This window comes from Rattus norvegicus, chromosome 6 (assembly GCF_021556685.1).
Source record: "Rattus norvegicus strain SHRSP/BbbUtx chromosome 6, alternate assembly SHRSP_T2T, whole genome shotgun sequence".
Lineage (NCBI taxonomy): Eukaryota > Metazoa > Chordata > Mammalia > Rodentia > Muridae > Rattus > Rattus norvegicus.
The window spans coordinates 113,668,908-113,688,473 of NC_141539.1; the positions used below are offsets into that span (position 1 = coordinate 113,668,908).

General features: G+C 42.0%; 1 long non-coding RNA gene across 1 annotated transcript; it reads right to left on the reverse strand.

Moving 5' to 3' along the window:
* Nucleotides 1–3,774: 3,774 nt before the first annotated feature.
* On the reverse strand, nt 3,775–8,653 carry LOC148005406 (uncharacterized). Its single transcript, XR_015623494.1, has 3 exons — nt 8,405–8,653; nt 7,496–7,586; nt 3,775–4,085 (listed from the first exon to the last, which is right to left on the reverse strand). It is a non-coding gene; the product is annotated as an uncharacterized LOC148005406 (long non-coding RNA).
* Nucleotides 8,654–19,566: the final 10,913 nt, after the last annotated feature.

A 19,566-nucleotide genomic window follows, 5' to 3' on the forward strand; every position in this document is an offset into this window, starting at 1 on the left:
GTTGAAAACTCTAAATCTGGTTTCTACTGAACATATTTTACTTCATTGTAAAACCACAAAGTCACTACTTGAACCATTTCAAGTCAGGGGCCTGTGTCATAACCATTCATTCCTGGCTAAGGTATCATGAGTGGCAGATTCTGCACACATACACCACATGGCTTGGGGTGCCCTATCTGTCTGATGTGAGAGCAATAGCATTATAGCTGTGAAGTCCAGGCTTTGCCTGCCAGATGCATTTCATGACACTAATAAACATTCACCTCTACCTGGAGCACTTAGAAAATGCTCCATGAAGCAGTCCATTTCCTTTTTTGCAAGCCCAGGGAACATGAACTGAAACATACACACGATGGGACCGACGATGTCATTATTGGAACTGATGCACACTGACTCCAGCCAGTGTATTTTTATTCACAGCAGTTACATTTCACAAATCTGAACATAATAACTACAGTCAATAGAGATGTCATTGTTTTTATTTAAACTCATAAATGTACTAACACCCATAAAGGCTCATTTCCTCCTCTGAAAAGTAAAACATGCATGGAAGAATTGGGATTCAGACATCACTAAGGCAAGGGTGTCCATCTTTCCAAACACTGTGCTTTGGATTGTCACTGTAGATGGTGGCAAACCAGACAGAGGTGGTGAGTTTTGGGTGAAGGAGGTGAAAGATACTGATGTGGTTAATTTACTTTGCTACATTTGAAGATAAGAGAAGTTAGAAAGATAGAATTGAGGGTAAGGGGGTGTGCTGAGAGTTGATTTCTAGGAGTAAGGGGACAGCCTGATCTTTAGAATGCTCTCACCTCTCCGTCGGAGTGTGTTTTGTGGGTTATGCAGTCAAGAGCAACGCTGAAAAAGCCACTGCTTTAGGTGACTTGGGTTTTGTCCTAGCAGGTCAAATCTCAGATCTCAGACATCCTCATCTGTATCTAGGGAACCTGTTTTAGCCCAGGGACTAAAAGCACAGGTTTTTCTTCTTGTTGTTGTTTGGTTGGTTTTTATATTTTTTTTAATTGATTCTTCATGAGTTTTGTTCAAATCGTGCATCCCAATACCACACTCTCCCTGTCTCCTCAAATCTGTCCTTGCAACCTCCTCCCCCAAAATACACACACACACACACACACACACACACACACACACACACACACACACACACACAAAGACACCCACACCCACACATAGAGACACACACACACACATGCACAAACAACAAAGCATAGAAAACATCTTGTAGAAGTTGTAGTATGTCACAGTATGTCCCATAGTATACCCCTCTGTCTACACGTCTTCACTTGCAGGTGCTCATTGCTATGAGTCACTGATCTGGCTCAAGGCTTCTGGCTTTTGTGACAAATATCACAAGGATCAATATTGGATCCTCACCTGGACTCCTCCCTGCTATCCTGTTGTTGCCCTGTGTCATGAGATCCTGCAGTTTTGGATTTGCAAGTCTGGCCCATCCTGCCCCCCCAACATTCACAGATGATGTACATTTTGGGGTGGGCCAACTCAGTGCCCTGGATGTGGACCTGGGTAGTAGCTAAGCTGGTCAGCCTGCCAGATCCTTATCTGAACTACCAGGGCAAGCTCTCCAACACTGTTCCTGCTAGACCACCCAGGGCCACCATCTACAGGAGGCATTCTGCTCTCATGCCCTCAAAGATGGCTTACCCACACCCCCATCTCCAGAGCCAGCTCCACTGTGCAGCCCAGTCAAGGTCTGAGCCCTATTCTCCCAAGTGCTGCAGCTGGCAGCGGTCTGGGCTGGCTCTCATGACTTCAGGGCCAGCTCTCTAACTACCTCAGATGGTAAGGCCTGGGGGTGGGGAAGGCATCACTCTTGTTCCGTCTTTACCTCAAGGTAGTGAAGTGGTGGGGCTGGCTCGCCCTGCACCCCCTCCACCAGGGCTAGCTCTACTGTGCTGCTCAAACAAGGTGCAGGACCCGCTGTCCTGAGAAAGTACGATTTTGTTTTTTGTTATTTTAGTTCTAGAGCCATGCTCGGTGAATTGCTAGCTTAGCTCTGCCACTTACAATAGTTGTAAACCATTACAGCAGTTGAGTCAATAAGGCAAGTTAAAATGGATCAACTGTGTGTCTGTGTTTTTTTTCCCCTCAGATCCAATATTCTTAGGTGGGGGCCGGTAGTGTTGCCAGTCCCTGGAGTATAGAGGCAAAAGCTACACGTACCAGGGTGGGGGCTAGTAGATGTTTATCCTTTCTGGCTTAAAACAAAGTTATTGACTATCTACCGCAAGTTAAATTTTGAGGTATGAATATAACAAAATTGCAACATTCATGAATCTTTTGATGGCAAAGAGTAGATTGATCTGGCTAAATACATGCCAAATGGGTAAAATCTAGGAAGGCTTAGAGCATGGTTACTGCCATGGTTACTGGCCCAGTCCGAGTCTGTCCCATTATCAGGTTTAGAGGATCCTAAACCCAGCCATTTTCTTTTATTTTCCTAAGACTTAAACTCCCATTGGAGAGTGCAAGTGGCTTAGGGTTGCCTCAGGGGCTAGAGACACAAGTATCCCTGGGAAACCTGGGAAGTAGACGATTCCCTTTGAAAAGGAAAGCCACTTTTCAGAGTCAGGCATTTACCCAAATTGACATTTATCACAGAAGAGTTGGATTCCGAAACCTCCAGACCAATCCTGCCCTTTCTTGGTCTGAGGAAGTTGAGGAAGGCTGGTGTACAAGGATTCCTCTTGATGCCTCAGTGTCTATGTTTGGGTGAATGAACAGTCATGTTTCTTGGGAGATGTTTACTCCAGATGGCTGGAGATGTTCATCCTACCTCCAGACAGTGGAAGGCAAATGAAATCTATCTCACTCATTTCCTGGCCATGTACTAGGCTGGCAACCCTCACACAGTGCTCAGATGCCATGGCAGGGCTGTGGGGCTGGGGCTTCCTGGGAATCGCCATATTCCTTTAGGAGCCATCCTTCAGGAAGCTATGTAGTAGCATCTTTTGTAGGTGAGCCACTGAAGGCTTCTCTCACATCTCCTCTGACCTACCATCAATTGCATCTGCGGTCGTCCGGTTTTCCCCTTCTGGACAGTGTGACTGGCATTTCTGTTGTAAGTGGGTCACAGCCTAAATAGGTCATTTTGGTTTCCTAAATGTGATAATTTTGAGATGGGTTGAGCGGGGGTGGGGGAGGGAGGTATGTGTCACTGGGGTAGAAAGGGAGGGGAGGGGGAGCTTGGAGCTTGGGGGTCCCTCTTGGGGTGGGGGAGGTGGAAATCTGATGTTAGGGCCTGGAGGGAGGAATGTCTGTGGGCTTTGAACCAAGTGGAAGACGGTGCATGTAAGAATAGCCTACTTCTGTCTGACCTGATCTGTGACGGTGATGGGAACAGACAAGGACCCTGGGTCTTCTAGCAGCTGCAAACAGGGGAGAGGGCTGAGGAAGGAGGAGAGGGGGTGAGGAGATGTTAAAAGCAGAATCGTCCACCTCAAATTCACATTTTGAAATCTTAACCCCCAATACCTCCAAATGTAACTGTATTTGGAAATATAGTCTTTAAGGAGGCTAGGAAGTCAAAATTAGGTTGTTTGAATGGGATCTGTGCCAATATGACTTGTCTTACAAGGAGTGGACATTTGGACACAGATACTGGCCTAGAAAAGACCACATGTTGACAGGAAAAGGCAGTGTGCTGTGGACCAAGGAGAGTGGCTTGGAGGAAACCAGTCCTACTGTGTTACTTACTTTTCTTGGTGCTGTGATGAAATTCTTCACAAAAACAACTTCAGGAAGAAAATGTTTACTTCAGATTATGATTTGAGGGAGCTGTCTGTCCTGGTAGGACACACTGCATTCATGTTCACGAAGTAGAGATGAATGTTAATGTTCACCAGGTTTTCTGCTTCTCCCCCACTTTTATTCAGTTGGGGCCTCTGGCTTACATATAGAGTGGGACTTCTCGGTTAAGCTTCTCTGTGAACTCCCTCACAGATATGTCTAGAATGGTGTCCCTTCAGAAATTCTAAATCCAGTCAAGCAGGAAGGGAAGAAGTCATCACATCTATTGACACCAAGAAGCTATTTATGATGGAAACCTGCTGGGAAAGGGGAAAAAATCAGTTTTTTCCCCAATGCATTGAAATAGTTGGCCAACACAAAACAGACTCTTCATTCTCTCTCTCTCTCTCTCTCTCTCTCTCTCTCTCTCTCCCTCTTTCTCCTTTGAATCCTCCTTCCCTCCTCCTCCCTCTCCTCTCTTCCCTCCCCCCTTGATCTTGCTCTCTGTCCCTCTCTATCTGCTCCCTGTTTTGTTTTGGAATTGGTGTTTTGTTTGTCTTACTGAGTGTTTATCATTTGTTTTGATTTTCATTGTTTAGAGATAGAAAGATAAATGGAAGTAGACAATATTGGGTAGGTTGTGAGATGCAGAGGATCTGGGAGAAGTTGAGGGAGGGGGGAAGCATTATTAAATTATATGCCATGAAAAATATTTATGTAAAGAAATCAAAAAACAACCAAACAAAATCTTGAGAACCCAGTAATAACAACAATAAAAATAAGAACAACAGAAGTATGTGGTCTACATGTAAATATAATTACTTCTTTCCAAATTTAGGAAATTTACTAAATCTCAGGTTTTCTCAAATATGTAAAATCTAGGTTAAACTACACGTGATGTGTATGTATAGGGACATGGGAGCAGAAAAAGGATTATTGGGGATGGGGATGAGTGAGGGGAGGTGGAGAAGGGATGAATGAAGGTAATGGGTATGATGGAGAGCAAAATAATGAATGTACAAAAATGTCACAATGAAATCATTACCGTGTGCTAACAAAACTTAAAACGATTTAGATAATTTTTGTTGGCTTTCCTTGTCCAACTACCGTGGGTAGGATTCCTGTAAGATGTTTAGAGGAAAACAATATTTTTATTGGATATTTTTTATTTACATTTCAAATGTTATCCCCTTTCCCAGTTTCCCATCCATAAAGCCCCTATCCCATCCCTCATCCCCCTGCTTCTATGAGGGTGCTCCCTACCCATTCCCCCAACCCCTTCCTGCCTTGCCTTGCCTCCCTACCCTGACATTTCCGTAGACTGGGGCATCAAGCCTTAGAAAGACCAAGGGCTTCTCCTCCCATTGATGCCCAACAAGGCCAGAGGAAAACAATATTAACTGTGAGTTCATCATGGACAGCATTTGCCAGGTTGATAAAATTCTGTTCCTGACTTGCTGAGAATTTCATTTTAAGAAGCCAGGATTTTTTTTGTCCAAATGCTTAGGCTTTTGTTTACATCATTGGTTAGTCTCGTCTCTTAGTTTGTTAGTGTAAGGAATCACAGTGACTGGATATCAAACCAGCCTTGACTTCTGTGACAAATCTCCATCACAATACATGTTTGTTTGTTTTTTTTAAATCATATTATTGAGTTGAATGTACTAAAAAAATTTTAGGACATTTTGCACTCAGTTCATGAGGAATATTGGCTTTAGATTTCTTGACATAGGTTGTATTTGTTGGTTACCGTATTGTGTTTGAAAAATACTGTCTGCCTGGAAGGAGATGTTAAATTTTCATTCCATTTTAATTTCGTGGGAAATTAGAAGAACTGTTTCAAAGAACTAGCTATGGCTCTTATGAATTTTTCTTTCTCTTTTTAAAACCTCTATTATCATGGGGTTTGCTCTCATCTCTATCACTTCATTTTCTTGCCTTCTTTAAACTCGATTTACTCTCCTTTCCTTTTTAATTTTTAATTTTAATTTCTATATAATTATAATTCTTTTTCTGAGGATTTGGTAAAATTCACCAATGGAGTCATGTAGGACCAAAGTATCCTTCCCCCTTTCTCTCTCTCTATCTTTCTCTCTCTGTCTCTCTCTGTCTCTCTCTGTCTCTGTCTGTCTCTCTCTGTCTCTCTCTGTCTCTCTCTGTCTCTGTCTCTCTCTCTCTCTCTCTCTCTCTCTCTCTCTCTCTCAGCTTACCTACAACTCATGGCAATTCTCCCATGTACTGGAATTGCAGGTATAATCCATCATTCCTGTAATTTGTGTGTGTGTGTGTGTGTGTGTGTGTGTGTGTGTGTGTGTGTGAATTTTCCTTTATAGAAGACTATTTGTATTACACATTTGTTTTAGAGTGAGGTTTAGCCATTTGTGTCTTTGAGAAACTTCAGCCATTTTGTCAAAGTCATTGAATTTATTAGCACAAAGTTATTGATATTACCTTATTACAATTTTGATATGATTAGAACCTTTGAAGAGGCTCTATGTCTCTTATTCCATTTTCTCATTTTTATGAACTTTTTGGGAATTCTGTACAGTGTGTTTTGATATAATCCTCTCCTTCTCATCTCTGCCCAGATTCATCCACCTTCCTCTACCCACACAACTTTGTGCACTTTTATTTTAATCTAATTAAGTCCAGCATGTGCTGCTCATTCACTCTTGGGGGTGCACTCTTCCACTGGAGAAGAGTTTGTGTCTTCTTCTTTCATGATCTGTCTCCCTATAGAGACATGGAAACTTTATCAGTTAAAATTATCATTGATTTAAAGACCTAGCTATTGTTTTCATGGATCTCCCTCTCCCTCTCTCTTTCTGTTCCTTTCCTAGTTTATTATGGCAGAAGTCAAGGTGGTTGGTTTAAGTTCCTCTTTCTTCCATGATATAAGTGCTTGGTGCTTAACGTTGTGTGTTTTCCTCTAAGTACCACCTTGGTAGGATGCAATACATTTTAAGATGTCCTATTGTCATTTGCACACAATTGCAAATACTTTCTGCATTTTCTTTTGACTGCTTTGTTGACTTGTAGATGTCTTAATGTATTATTTAGTTTTCAAATATTTGAATACTTCCCAGAAATCTTTATAACACTGATTTCAGATTTAATTCCACATGAACAGAGAAAATACTTTTTATGACTTAAATACTTTTCAGTTTACTGAAAGTTTTTTTTGCAATGCAGAATATATTCTATCTTGGTTAATATTCTTTGTGTACTCAAAGAAGAGTGCATGTATTCTGCTGTTGGGTGCAGTGTTCTCTGAATGTCAACTAGGTTGAGGCAATGATGTCACTAAAGTCATCTATATTCCTAGCTATCTGCTTGTGCTATTGATTACTGAGAGAGAAGAATGCAAACATATGAGCATGTGTGCATTTGTCTGTCTATCTTCCTTTCAATTCTATCAGCCTTTCCTTGAATAGTAGATGTTAGATATTTGGGATTACATCATGTTGACAAATTGATTCCTTTGTCTTTGTGAAGTAATCTTTATGCCTGATGATAGTATTTGCTCTGAAATCTATTTCTTTGAGGCCTAGGATTATAGCTCAGTGGTGGAACATAAGCGTAGCATGCCCTGGATTCAGTTCACAGCACCCCAAATCCCTAAACCAACCAAATAAAAACCTTGCACCGAGGCAGGGATTCGTAAGTCAGTAAGCTGAGGCAGTCTTAGGGCTTTCTTCACAGGCTGTTTTTTTTGTCCAGCACTTACTGGCTTTGTTTCTTGAAAATCATTTTCGCTCTCTTTTCATTTCCTTTGTTTTCTTCAAGCAGAAGAGCAAACCGGATCACGGTTGTTCTGTCTGGGATGAGAACAAGGATCTTCCATTAGTATTTTTCATCCGAGGCCCCGTTTTTCAGTTTGTTCTTAATTGATGAAATTATATATTATTTATAGAGTATAATGTAATATCTGAATACATGGATATATGGGGAAATGGTTAAATGAGACTGATTAGCATATTTATTACTTCAAATACTATTTGGGGGTAAGAACATTTAAAATACACTCTTGTAGGTACCTGAGATGTATATTAACCATAGTTACCATGGTTTGCAATAGGGCAAAAGAGCTTGATAGCATGTCTATGTCCTTTCTCCTACAATTCAAATTTTTAGGCTCTGAATAGGGTATAATATGGACCACACCCCTAGGTTTCTATTGTGAGATCCTAACTCTTAGTGTGGTATTATATGGAGAAGCCTTTGGGAAATGTCTCCCAGGGGTGGTGGGGTTAGTGCCCTTGTAAGGAGAGACATGAGTCAGGTGGTCTTTTTCTCTGCCCTAAGAAGACACATCAGGGAGTGGCTGTTGGGAAATTCAGCAGATGTGGAATAAGCCCCACACCATGATCTTGACTTTCTCTCCTTTAAACTGTGAAGAATGCGTTTTGGTTGTGGTAAGCTACCTTGTCTATCTATGTTTGTTTATTTGTTTGTTTGTTTGCTTGTTTTAAGACCGATGGTGTAGCCAAGGATTATGTCATATCTACTTAGTCTACCTCAAGGGCACTTTACTTCCTGGACATAACATCTTCATGTGCTCTTCTACCCGCAGACATTCTTAGACCCAAGAAGCCCATTGCCCACCCTCACAAGACGGAAGGCAGTAAAATATCACCTTTGAGTTGCCATCAAGGGATGAGAATTGGTAGGCCAATATCCCAGCTCTCTCCTATTGGGAACCAATCCTGCTTTGAGCTATCACTGCCTCTCAGGAGGTTCCTTGGTGGTGAGGAACCCCAGTTTTCCTAATGTGGTGACATGGTCACTAAGATGTTCCTGTAGAATCCCTCCCTTCCCTGTATCTTTTCTATACTATTACCGTGTTCCTTAAGATTGTGCTTCAGACAAACTGCTCCTGTGGCCTATCTCCGAGAATGCGTTAGGTAACCAGATAAGGAAAGTTCTGGAATTTAGAACATTATTTGCCCCTCACTCTGATGCAAAAACCTATTTGAGGGAAAGAAGTAAGAGGAAGGACTTGGCTCTGTGTGTGGAGAATACTTTACCTGCCAGCGTGGAAATAGACCTGGTGGTCAGAGGCATCCCCTCTACGTTTTCAAGGTGGCAGAGCTTCAGCCTGGAAGAGGTAGAACTTGCTCCTGAGCAAGCCTTGGTGGTATAGAGAGAGCTATGATGATCCTGGTGATTTCAGTCAAGAGAGAAATAACCGGCCTGAGGCCCGCAGCTGGGCTAGATGGTTCATTTTCTGGTTGCAACATGGGTTCTTAAGGCACAGTGTGAATTTCTCTGTGTGGATCTATTTGGAAACTTATAAGCGCTGTGTGAGCTCTTTGAGTTAGGGTCAGCATATTTTTTTCGATCTTCTGTGCAAATTAATTTTTGAATGGGCACTATATAGTAGTTTGTTGGGTATGTTTAAGGACCCCAATTGATGTCCAAACAGCATATAGTGTCAAACCCACATTTATCAGGCTTTCTCCTTTAAATGCATGCTCCTGTTAAAGTTTAACCAATAAATTATGCATGTTAGAGATTAACAACAAAAATAAAATGGAACAATTATGATAAGGTGGTGTGATAAAATTACCAGAGTCATTACTTATTAACTAAGGGTGACTTGAACACAAACATCGTGTTACATTGACTCTTGATTTGTTGACTGAAGCAGCTCCTATGTGCCTGACAGATGGGTAGTAGATACAGAGTGAATATGCTAGACAAAGCATAGTTCACATCCTTTATGGGATGGGATAGTGTGGCATGACCTTTTATAACAGTATTTAGAAATTTCTATTTCATGCTTTTGGACCCCGTCTGACCACGGGTGACTGAAACATTAGAAAGGGAAATTATGGTAAAGGAGGAGTACTGTACTCAAATGGTTCAAGATCTTTGCCCTATCCTGCCTTCATCCACCCAATAACAGCTCCAACCCCAAGCATCTCTGTCATTAGTTTCTTAGATGAACTTCCCAGGTTTTTGCATCCAAATAGATACCAATAAAGATTTATTTGCTCTGAAGTTCTGTTTTTGCTTTATAATTAAAAATAATCACAACACGTCTACTTTTCTGCTATTTCTTATACTCTATCTTAGCAATATTTTCATGTTTGTTGATAGGCAGCATCTTTACAGAAGTGCGTGGTGTTCATTTGTTTCTCCAACCAATCCTTATCTCTGGTGAGTTGGACTGTTTCCAATCTCTTTTCAGTCTAGTGCTGAACTATTGCTTCAATTAATAACCTTGTACATATGGTATTTTGCAAACATATGAGCATATTTTTAGGAACAACTCCCAGAAATAGAACTGCAGAATCATAGAGCTTATTCATTTATGATTTTGATAGATTTTGCTATCAAATTGTCCTCCACCAGGGTTGCATGGGTTTCCGTTCTCACCAGGAATATGTGAGAGTAACTGTAGCCTCATAGCTTCATCCACAAAATAGAGAATCAAATGGTTGGAGTTGTGCCAATCTGATGAGAGAAAAATAGTATCGAGTCTATTTTAATTTGAATTTCTCTCATTACAGTGAGAATAGAGCATCTTTTCACAGGCTTAAGAACCACCGCATTTCTATTTCAGCAAACTCTAACGTTCTTTTTCCATTTTTAAATGGACTTTACTCTTACCCATTCTGTTATTATTTTTCTTCCTGCGGATTCTGATAGTTCATTATATATTAGGAACATAGGCTCTTTATGATAAGAGTAGGAGGTTTTTTTCCTGATTCTTATCTGTCTCCTGACAATACTGTGATTTCTTTGCCACGAAGAAGTTATTTTTATTTAAGAATTTAATGTTTCATATTTGTCAGGTTTTTTTTAAATGTCTTCTAGATTTGAAGAACTAGTTAGAACAGACATGTTTTACTCTAAGTTGGTAGGCTTAATATAGCATCAGAAGCAGTTTGGGTTTCTAAAGAATGCTGCAATTATATAGGTCACTAAGGTGCTCTTCCAAGTGTCTTTGTTCTAAAAGCTCTGCGTTCCCCTCCCCCTGCACACCTCCAATTATGCAGTAGGATCAGGTGGAGAGCGGTAATTCATACTCAGGTGTGACTAACTGGTAGAATTTAACTTCCCTAAAGACATTGCTATTTTAAATAAGGAGCTGAGTTAGCAGAAGTGACTTTCCAATTGCTAGAAAGTTGGGCGACATGGAATTGAACTAAAGTGGGCAAGCTGCCTGACCCGTGCGCCAGCGTCCTCAATCCCATTGTCTTAGCTAGATGTCAAAAATCAACTTTGGAAGGGAGATGACTTTCATGTCCGACTTCATTTCTGATGGTGTTTACAAGGGCTGATATAGGGGTAGAAAGTGAGGGAGCTAGGGCAGCTGCAGAAAAAGGTTAAATAAAATAATGATTTTCCCTTTTTTCTTTCTACATGGCCATTTTTCCCTTTCTTTCAACCCGATCCTATCCCCTTGACCAGGAGACCCAGGGAGTAGGACTGGAGAAGGAGACAGTTTTGTGCACTTGTACCAGAAAAGGAACTTTGTGTTCATATGACCAGTCTGCATTAATGGCTATGTGATTATCACATGTCACTTGATCTCCCTGCCCTCAGTATATTGTACTAAGAATGTTGAAATTGTTAAAGAACACAGTATACTCCAGCTTCTTTGTCAGCTGGTTTGACTTGAGCAGAGTTGAAGTAACTAAAAGTCCTCTGAAGCCCTTGTTCCTCCACCCTTCCTTCCTTTCATGGCCCCAGAAAGTGCCATCAGTCTACAATTTTTTACTTATCAATCAGATTTATATCAGTAAATTCTCACCCCACAAAACATCCACACAATAAACTCTGAGCCAATTAAAATTGTTATAAACTGCCCACCTAGATAAGACAAATTGTCCCATAATTACCCGTCCCTTATAAGATATTCATAGTTATCTGTGGCTATTTAAATCTGGGTTGTCCTTCTCTTACCACATCTTCTTTCTTCCTCCTTTCCTTTCCTTTTGTTTTCTTTTTTTGTTTTTTTAGCTTCTCTTTTTCCTTCATTGGATTTTTTTATTTTAAATTTTAAATATTATTCCCTTTCCCAGTTTCCCCTCCAGAAACCCACTATCCCATCCCCTGCCCTACTTCTATGAGGGTGTTCTCCTACCCACCCACTCACTCCCTCCCACCTCCCTGCCCTGGCATTCCCATATACTGGGGCATTAGCCTTAACAGGACCAAGGGCTCCTACTCCCATTGGTGCTCAACAAGGCCATCCTCTGCCACATATGCAACTGAAGCTATAGGTCCATCCCTGTGTACTCTTGGGATGGTGGTTTATTCCCTGGAGGCTCTGAGGAGTCTGGTTTGTTGGTATTGTTGTTTTTCTTTTTCTTTTTCTTTTTCTCTTTTTCTTTTTCTTTTCTTTTCTTTTCTTTTTTTTTTTTTTTTTTGGAGCCGTGGACCAAACCCAGGGCCTTGCACTTGCTAGGCAAGTGCTCTACCACTGAGCTAAATCCCCAACCCACTGAGCTAAATCCCCAACCCTTGTTGTTCTTCTTATGGACTGTCTGTAGAGGTGGGGTAGACTCTGGATGGCCTTTTCTCCAGTCTCTGCTTCATATGTTGTCTCCATATTTCCTCCTGTGAGTATTTTTGTTCCCCCTTCTTAGAAGGTCTGAAGCATTCACACTTCAGTCTTCCTGCTTCTTGAGTTTCATGTGGTTTGTGAATTGTATACTGGGTATTCCAACTTTTAGGCTAATATCCACTTATCAGTGAGTGCATACCACGTATGTTCTTTTGTGACTGGGTTACCTCACTCAGGATGATATCTTAAAGTTCCATTCATTTGCCTAAGAATTTCATGAAGTCATTGTTTTTAATAGCTGAGTAGTATTCCATTGTGTAAATGTACCACATTTTCTATGGATACAGATTCAGTCCTCTCTTGAAGGACAACTGGGTTCTTTTTTGCTTCTGGCTATTATAAATAAGGCTGCTATGAACATAGTGGAGCACGTGTCCTCATTATATGTTGGAGCATCTTTCAGGTATATGCCCAGGAGTGGTAGAGTTGGGTCTTCAGGTAGTACTATGTCCCATTTTCTGAGGAACCTCCAAACTGATTTCTAGAGTGGTTGTACCAGCTTGCAATCCCACTAACAATGGAGAAGTTCCTCTTTCTGCACATCCTCACCAGTATCTGCTGTCACCCAACTGATCTTAGCCATTCTGACTGGTACAGTCTACATTTTTCTTTGCTCTCTCTTGGGACCTCAGCTCTGCCTAGTCCGTGTTGTCAGGTCATCCTTTGTTAAGTGAAGCATTAAGGTGTTTCATATAATTTGCTAGTTTGTAGCACTATTGGCCTACAATTAATGACTTTAAGGGTTAATGACATAATCAGTCTCATTAGTGTATTTTTTATGATCATTACAAAATCATTCAATAAATAAACTATTTTGGAGGTCTTGGACAGGTCTCTAGTCCCTTCATTTGTCCCACAGTTTCAGTGTTTCCGATGGTAAGGCTGAGTTTATGACATTTTCCCTAACAATAGACTATACAAATGAAATACCTGGTTAGTTTATCAGTTCCTTTGGGTATGTATGTGTACACATGTTTCAGAGTGTGTAGACATAGCCACAGAGTCCGGAGATCAATCTTGGGTGTTTATCCTCAGTTTCCTCTCACATTAGTTTTTAGAATAGCATATCTCACTGAGCTTGGAGCTCAGTGAGTCAGCTAATGTAGCTGGCAAGCCAGCCCCAAGGGATGCTCCAATCTCTGCCTCCCTGGTACTGGGGTTACAACAATGCACCTGGTTTTTACATGGGTACTGCAGACAACTCAGGTCTTCGGTTCTGTGCAATAAGCACTTTACCAACCAAGACATATCTCCAGTCTCCAAGGTCCTCTGTTTCTTGGTCTGTTTGCTCCTGAGCTCCTGGGAAGCCTTGCAGCCAAAGTCCATGTAGGCTTTCATGACTATTTCTCATGGTGGGGGGGGGCTGTGATTTTTGGCAGTATAAATTTAGTAAGATAGGAGAATTGAAGTTGGATTTTAGTGCTTTTCTATAGTTTTATTGTTGTGGAAACCCTTTAAGGATCAGGTTAGAATAGAAATTACCATATATATATATATATATATATATATATATATATATATATATATATGGATTCCTTTAACTTATCTGGGCCAATCAGGAATTCCAGGTTTGTTGCTGAGTTCACAGCTTTATAGATTGCCTTCCTTGAATTTTTCACATGGATGAGGTCTTGAAGAACCTGTTTCTTCACCTCAGCACATTTCTGTGATGTCAGCATTCTGATACTAGAAGTGTTCCCCTTGGTGACCCTTTTGTGCTACTGAGACCTTTCTGTGTGGTCATCCTTTAGAGGACCATCCTGACACCTCCTTTCTTGCCTTCTTGGAAAAGAGGAAGGAGAAGAAGGTATATCTGAGAGAGTGACCTCATGTCCAAGTGGCAATAGGTCCCTTCTTGAACAGGCAGAGTTTACTGTAACAAGGATAACACAATATTGGTCTTCCAGTGGCTGAATATGACCAAACCATATCAGCAACAGGAAATAATATCTTCATATAGGTCTGGTGTGGGGCATCTATACAGACAGACATGCTGAGATGCTAAGTCTTATTTGGGTCTCTGTCCCCTGGATCCTCTTCAAATGTTTTCAGGAAGACAGGTGTTGATGGGATGCTGGCGTATGAATCATTGAGGTGACCTCTGTGCAGAGGAGCAAAGATTATAGGGAAGTTGGGAGTCTTTCTCCTGAAAGGCAAATGGCTAAACCATCCCCAGTACTGTGTATTAAACAGCCATAGCCCAAGAGCTCTGAAACTGATGGATTCACTTCTTCCTTCCTAAGAACCCTGGAGTGATGCCTTAAACGGTTCTGTACTTTGGAATGGTCATGTAGGTTATTTCCAGGCTCTGACTCTGAGAGGGCATCGTATTGGGGCACAACGGGGCACAATAATGGAATAGGACTTGGCTATGCCTTTGCTTGTAAGAGTGGTACACACATACAGCACACAATATTTTCCAGGCCCATCCAACCTTGACTGCAGCACATTCTGTTTTTTAAGAGTGTCATGAGAGCATTAAATTCTGCAAACCATGTCCTGGAAACATTGATCCTTCCCTCTTGGAGGGGGTTAATAACACCAAGGCTATATAACCCATGGGTTCTCTTTTAAAGTCATGCCCCTCAAAATGCTGCCCATGGATCAGTAGTGAGCATCACTGAGGGCTTAAAAAAGGCGGAACCATAGATTTATCCTTGGCTTGGTGTGACAGTTTGGAAAGGAATGCCCCCACAGGCTCATATATCTGACTGCTTGGTCACCAGTTGGTGAAACTATTTGGAGAAGGATTAGGAGGTGTGGCCTTGTGGGGGATGCAGGTCACTCAGGATGGGCTTTGTGGTTTCAAAAGTCCATGCTAGTGCCAGTCTCTTGCTTTCTGTCTCCAACTTGTGGATGAGATGAAAGCTCTCATCTGTTGCTCCAGTGCCATGGATAGCTGTCTGCTGCCGTACTCCCTGCCAGGATGGTCATGGACTCACTCTCTGAAACTGTAAGCAAGCCACAATGAAATGCTTTTTTAATGTTGCCTCGGTCAGAGCATCTCCTCTCAGGAATAGAAAAGTAGCTAAGACACCTGACAAGTCACCAAGAACTGACTGCCCAGTTCCACCTGGTTGAGTCTCCCACCTTCCTGGATTCAGAGCTGAGAGCCCGAGGGCAATAACAAAAGTGGTGTTAGGCTTAAAACTTGGTGGACCAAGTTTCTGGTTTTCTGGTTCTCTGGGGTACATCCTCTTCTTGGCTTCCAGGTGGCAGTAGTAATCTATATTGGGGAGAGAGGCATGTAAAAGAGTCAGAGACCTCAGAAAGGAACAGAGACGGAGAGGAGTATAGAAAGTGATTTAATAAGCGTAGAAGGACAAGCTTCCAGGTTTGTATGTACGGACAAAATTTGCAGGCATTTCAGATAGATTTACCCTAAGGGTAAATGTATTGGGAGCGATGGTGGCAAGGTAATGCTCTAAGCCCTCTGGTCCCTTCTATAGTGGGAGGCTCGGGGAGGGGCACAAAGACTTTTCCTTTTAAGTGACTGTACGAAGTCCCTGCCAGATCAGATGTTCAACTTTAAAACAAATGGAGGAAAAAACTATAAAATGCAGTCACGTAGAAAACACCGCTTTCCCTATTTCATAAAAAGCAAGAGCCCAGATGATAATCCCTCCCATGGCACATGTTAGAGATTTCTTTATGGTTTTGATGCTGGTGACCAATGCTGCCACACCCAGCCGAGGGCCTTAGCTACACTGACTTTTTTTTTTGCACCAGGTTAGTGTGTTGGTTCCAGATCAGCAGGTCTGGAGCCGAACCAGAGCAGTTCTCTGGGGGGAAGAGCAGGCTGGTTTGTGTGGGAGAACCAGGGAGAAAGGAGATCATCGGAGATCAAAGCATATACTCCTCTCTCCCCTGATAGCGCAAAGGTTTTATTACTTTACAAAGGCAATGTTGTGGTTGAACCTGTCCCCAACTACACTGTGATTGAGACCTCTTTAGGCCAGGATAGTGACTTCTTTGCTGAAGCTACAGAGATAAGCACAATGCCCATTTTTATCCTAAGACATTTACTAATCATTTGTTATAAGGAACTTTGATAAGGCCAAAACCATCAAGGTAGAAAGTTCTGGAAAACATCACTAAAGAGAGCTGGGCTTGCGACTCAATGGTACTGTCATCCAGCTGAGCAGTCTTAGAGAAGCTCACTTTCTCTTGAGGCCTTTGTTTCTGCAGATGACTGTGGTATCTCCTCCTGGAGGAGGCAGGAGGATGAAATGAGCTCTTACATGAATGGTACAAATGGATTGATTAAAATTGGTTTAAATATAAAGAAGGATTTTTTTCTTATATGTAGTCACCTATAGTGCCCCAACACACATACCATAAACCAAACAAGAGTGAAAAATCAATGCCACAGGGTTAGACTCAAAGGCTTCTGGGAGCTGAACCCTTTCTACTCAAGTTACCCTCCTCTGCCAATGCCCTGGTCCAAGCTCCCTGCCTCTCCCAACATAGTCCCCTGGGTCCCTATAATCACCTTTTGACTGCCTGTTCTCTTTTGTACAATTTAAACTTTATTTTAAACTTAACAGCAAGAAAGACCCTGACTAAGTGGACGTCAGCCTTTAGTGGTAATCCATCTCACTCAGAATAAAGCCAAAGTTCTCATACTGGCCTCAGGCCTTCCCAGCCCTCCACGCCTCTGGCTTTATCTATTTCATGCTTGCCGTGTCCCAGCTAAGGCAGCCCTGGTAGTCCCTGTGTGAGACATGTTTGTACCACAGGGCCTTTGCACTTGCTTTACCCCTCTGCTTGAAAGATTTTCTTTTTATTTGCCCCCTAAAAGTGTTCACATCTTGATTCTTGTCACTCATGGGGATGTCTGTGACCTTCCTGTTAGTCAAGAACTGTTCCCAGCTTTCCCACAGAAATCCCTCATCCCTTCTTTCTTTAGCTCTTTCCTTGGTACACATGACAGTAGGCTTGACGTTTAGTCTGTCATCTCCCATTACTGTTTGCGGAATGTCAGCTCCTAGCTCACTATCTAACCCGAGAGGTGACATATTTGTTGAACAAATGAATTATCCATGTTTTACTCATATGATTCTCATTTTCAAGCTAATGTTGGAGGTCTGCAGTATAAAGACCCCATATTTATTTGGGGGCCCTTATCCCAAGGACATCAGCTTCTGCATGATATGATAAAGAGGGGCTTGGTTTCCTCATGGGTTCCTAGGTGTGGGGGTCTATGCTGTTGTGTAGCATTTGTACATGGATTTAGCAATTACACCCTGATTTACTACTGCCTGAAAACTTTCCTATTTGCTCCCTCTTCCCCCCTCTTCCTCTTCCACTTCTTCAATCACCATTAGCTTTGTTGCACTTAGTGAGTTCATCACCGTTCGTCTTCCAAGCACAGACTCAACAAGATCCTACTTTATACTCTGTTCTGTTCAAGAACTCCAAGGCACGAGCTCACCCACAGCTCTGAGTCATTATGTTCTGACTTCCCATGGCCCTCCAATGGAGACTGTCATGATCTTTGAGGTTCAAACAAAGAACAGCTCTAGTTCCTAGCAGTGGGTTCTCGTGGACTGCTCCCCCATGGCCTTGGGCTTAGGGCTTCCCATTGCTTAGCACTTCTGCATCTTGAACAAATCATTCCTCTGAGCTTCCTACTCAAACCTGACCAAGAAGGAGAGCAATAGGACCCAGTGAGCATGCTCACACCTGCTAGCACTTGATGCAGAGTCTGAGAAGTAGGCAACACTATTGTTATTGCCATAATGATGTTGTCACTGACAAGATCGACTCCCTGGGTCACAGTTCTGAGGTATATTTGTGTGATTATTTGATTATTTGTGTGTGTGTGTGTGTGTGTGTCTGTGTGTAGTAGGGAGGTGTGTGTATATGTGTATATAGGTACTTATGTAAACAGGTATGTGTGTGAGGTGTGTGTATGTATGTATGTATGTGTGTATGTATGTATGTGTGTGTGCATGTAGGTATGTATGTGTGTATATGTGTGTAGGGAGTGCGTGACTGTGTAGGTGTGTGTATGTGTGTGTGTAGGTGTATAGGTAGAAGCATGTGTTCAGGGTGTTTTTGTGTGTGTGTGTGTGTGTGTGTGTGTGTGTGTGTAGGTCATAGGGGCGGAGGCAATTACATGTTGTTATTGTAAATTCATCAAGAAATAAATAGGTGATTTATCGCTTCAGGCAATTAATTCTGCAGCCTTCTGCAGCATCATCTTAGTTGCAGAGCAAACATAGTCCTTTGATGGATTATCGTCTTTTGGTATTTGGAATATAAAACAGCTCCTTGGGTTCCCTGTTTTGTTATGAGAAAACAAGAACAGTTTAGGATGCAATTCACAGGCAGCTGGGGTCAGCCTTCTGGCTGTTGATCTAGGATGTCCTTCAATGAATCATTATTGAACAGATATTTTTAACTTTCCATAGCGTCACACAAAGAAGACAAACTCTAAATATTGGAACTAAATTTGGCAATGGCGACGGAAAAGGCTTTCGAGTTAGGGGCTATTACCTTTTGGCCCTAACTTGTGGCAGGTCCTCATTAAATCTGCATGATCCACAACCCTCCTGGATTCAGAAACCATTTTGTGTTCTGTCTTCTGTAGCCCAGGAGACATCCTTCTCTCACTGTGGGTCTAGCCTTAGGTGACCATTTTATTTCCATGTCACATTCAGTTTTACAACTCAGGGGCTTGCTGGAAGGTACAAATGAGGCTTTGGACAACTTTGTCTAGGTAGGTTTTGGTGCTGGAAAGGAGATGGCACTGAATAGTTTCTCAACTTTCTTGGGCACATGGCATATGTTCTGGTCTCTAATTCTCCACAGCATCCTGGTAGAGAATGTATCCTGTTCTAAACAAGAGCAAGTGGAGATTCAGAAATTAGATGGAACCTGTTCCTTGTTACTAATGAGGCCAGAGCTTGTATTCCCACCTCACTCTAAACATTTGCCTGCTACTTTTCTTCATTATGCTTTCCCCCTCTGTCTTTTTTCTTCTGGTGGGGTGAATAATTAAGAGCACGGACCAACCTTGATGATTAGGGACCAGCCTGCATGGCTTCCAAGTCCAGCATCATCACATGGATGTTTCTGTCTGTGGGTACATTACTTAGTTTTTTCATTTATTGGGTTTGGTAACAATAGTGCTTTGCTTTGGGTGTGTAGTGTGGATTAAATGAGATGACAGGACAGAAAAGGTCTCAGAGTAATGTCTGGTAGTATGTGACTAG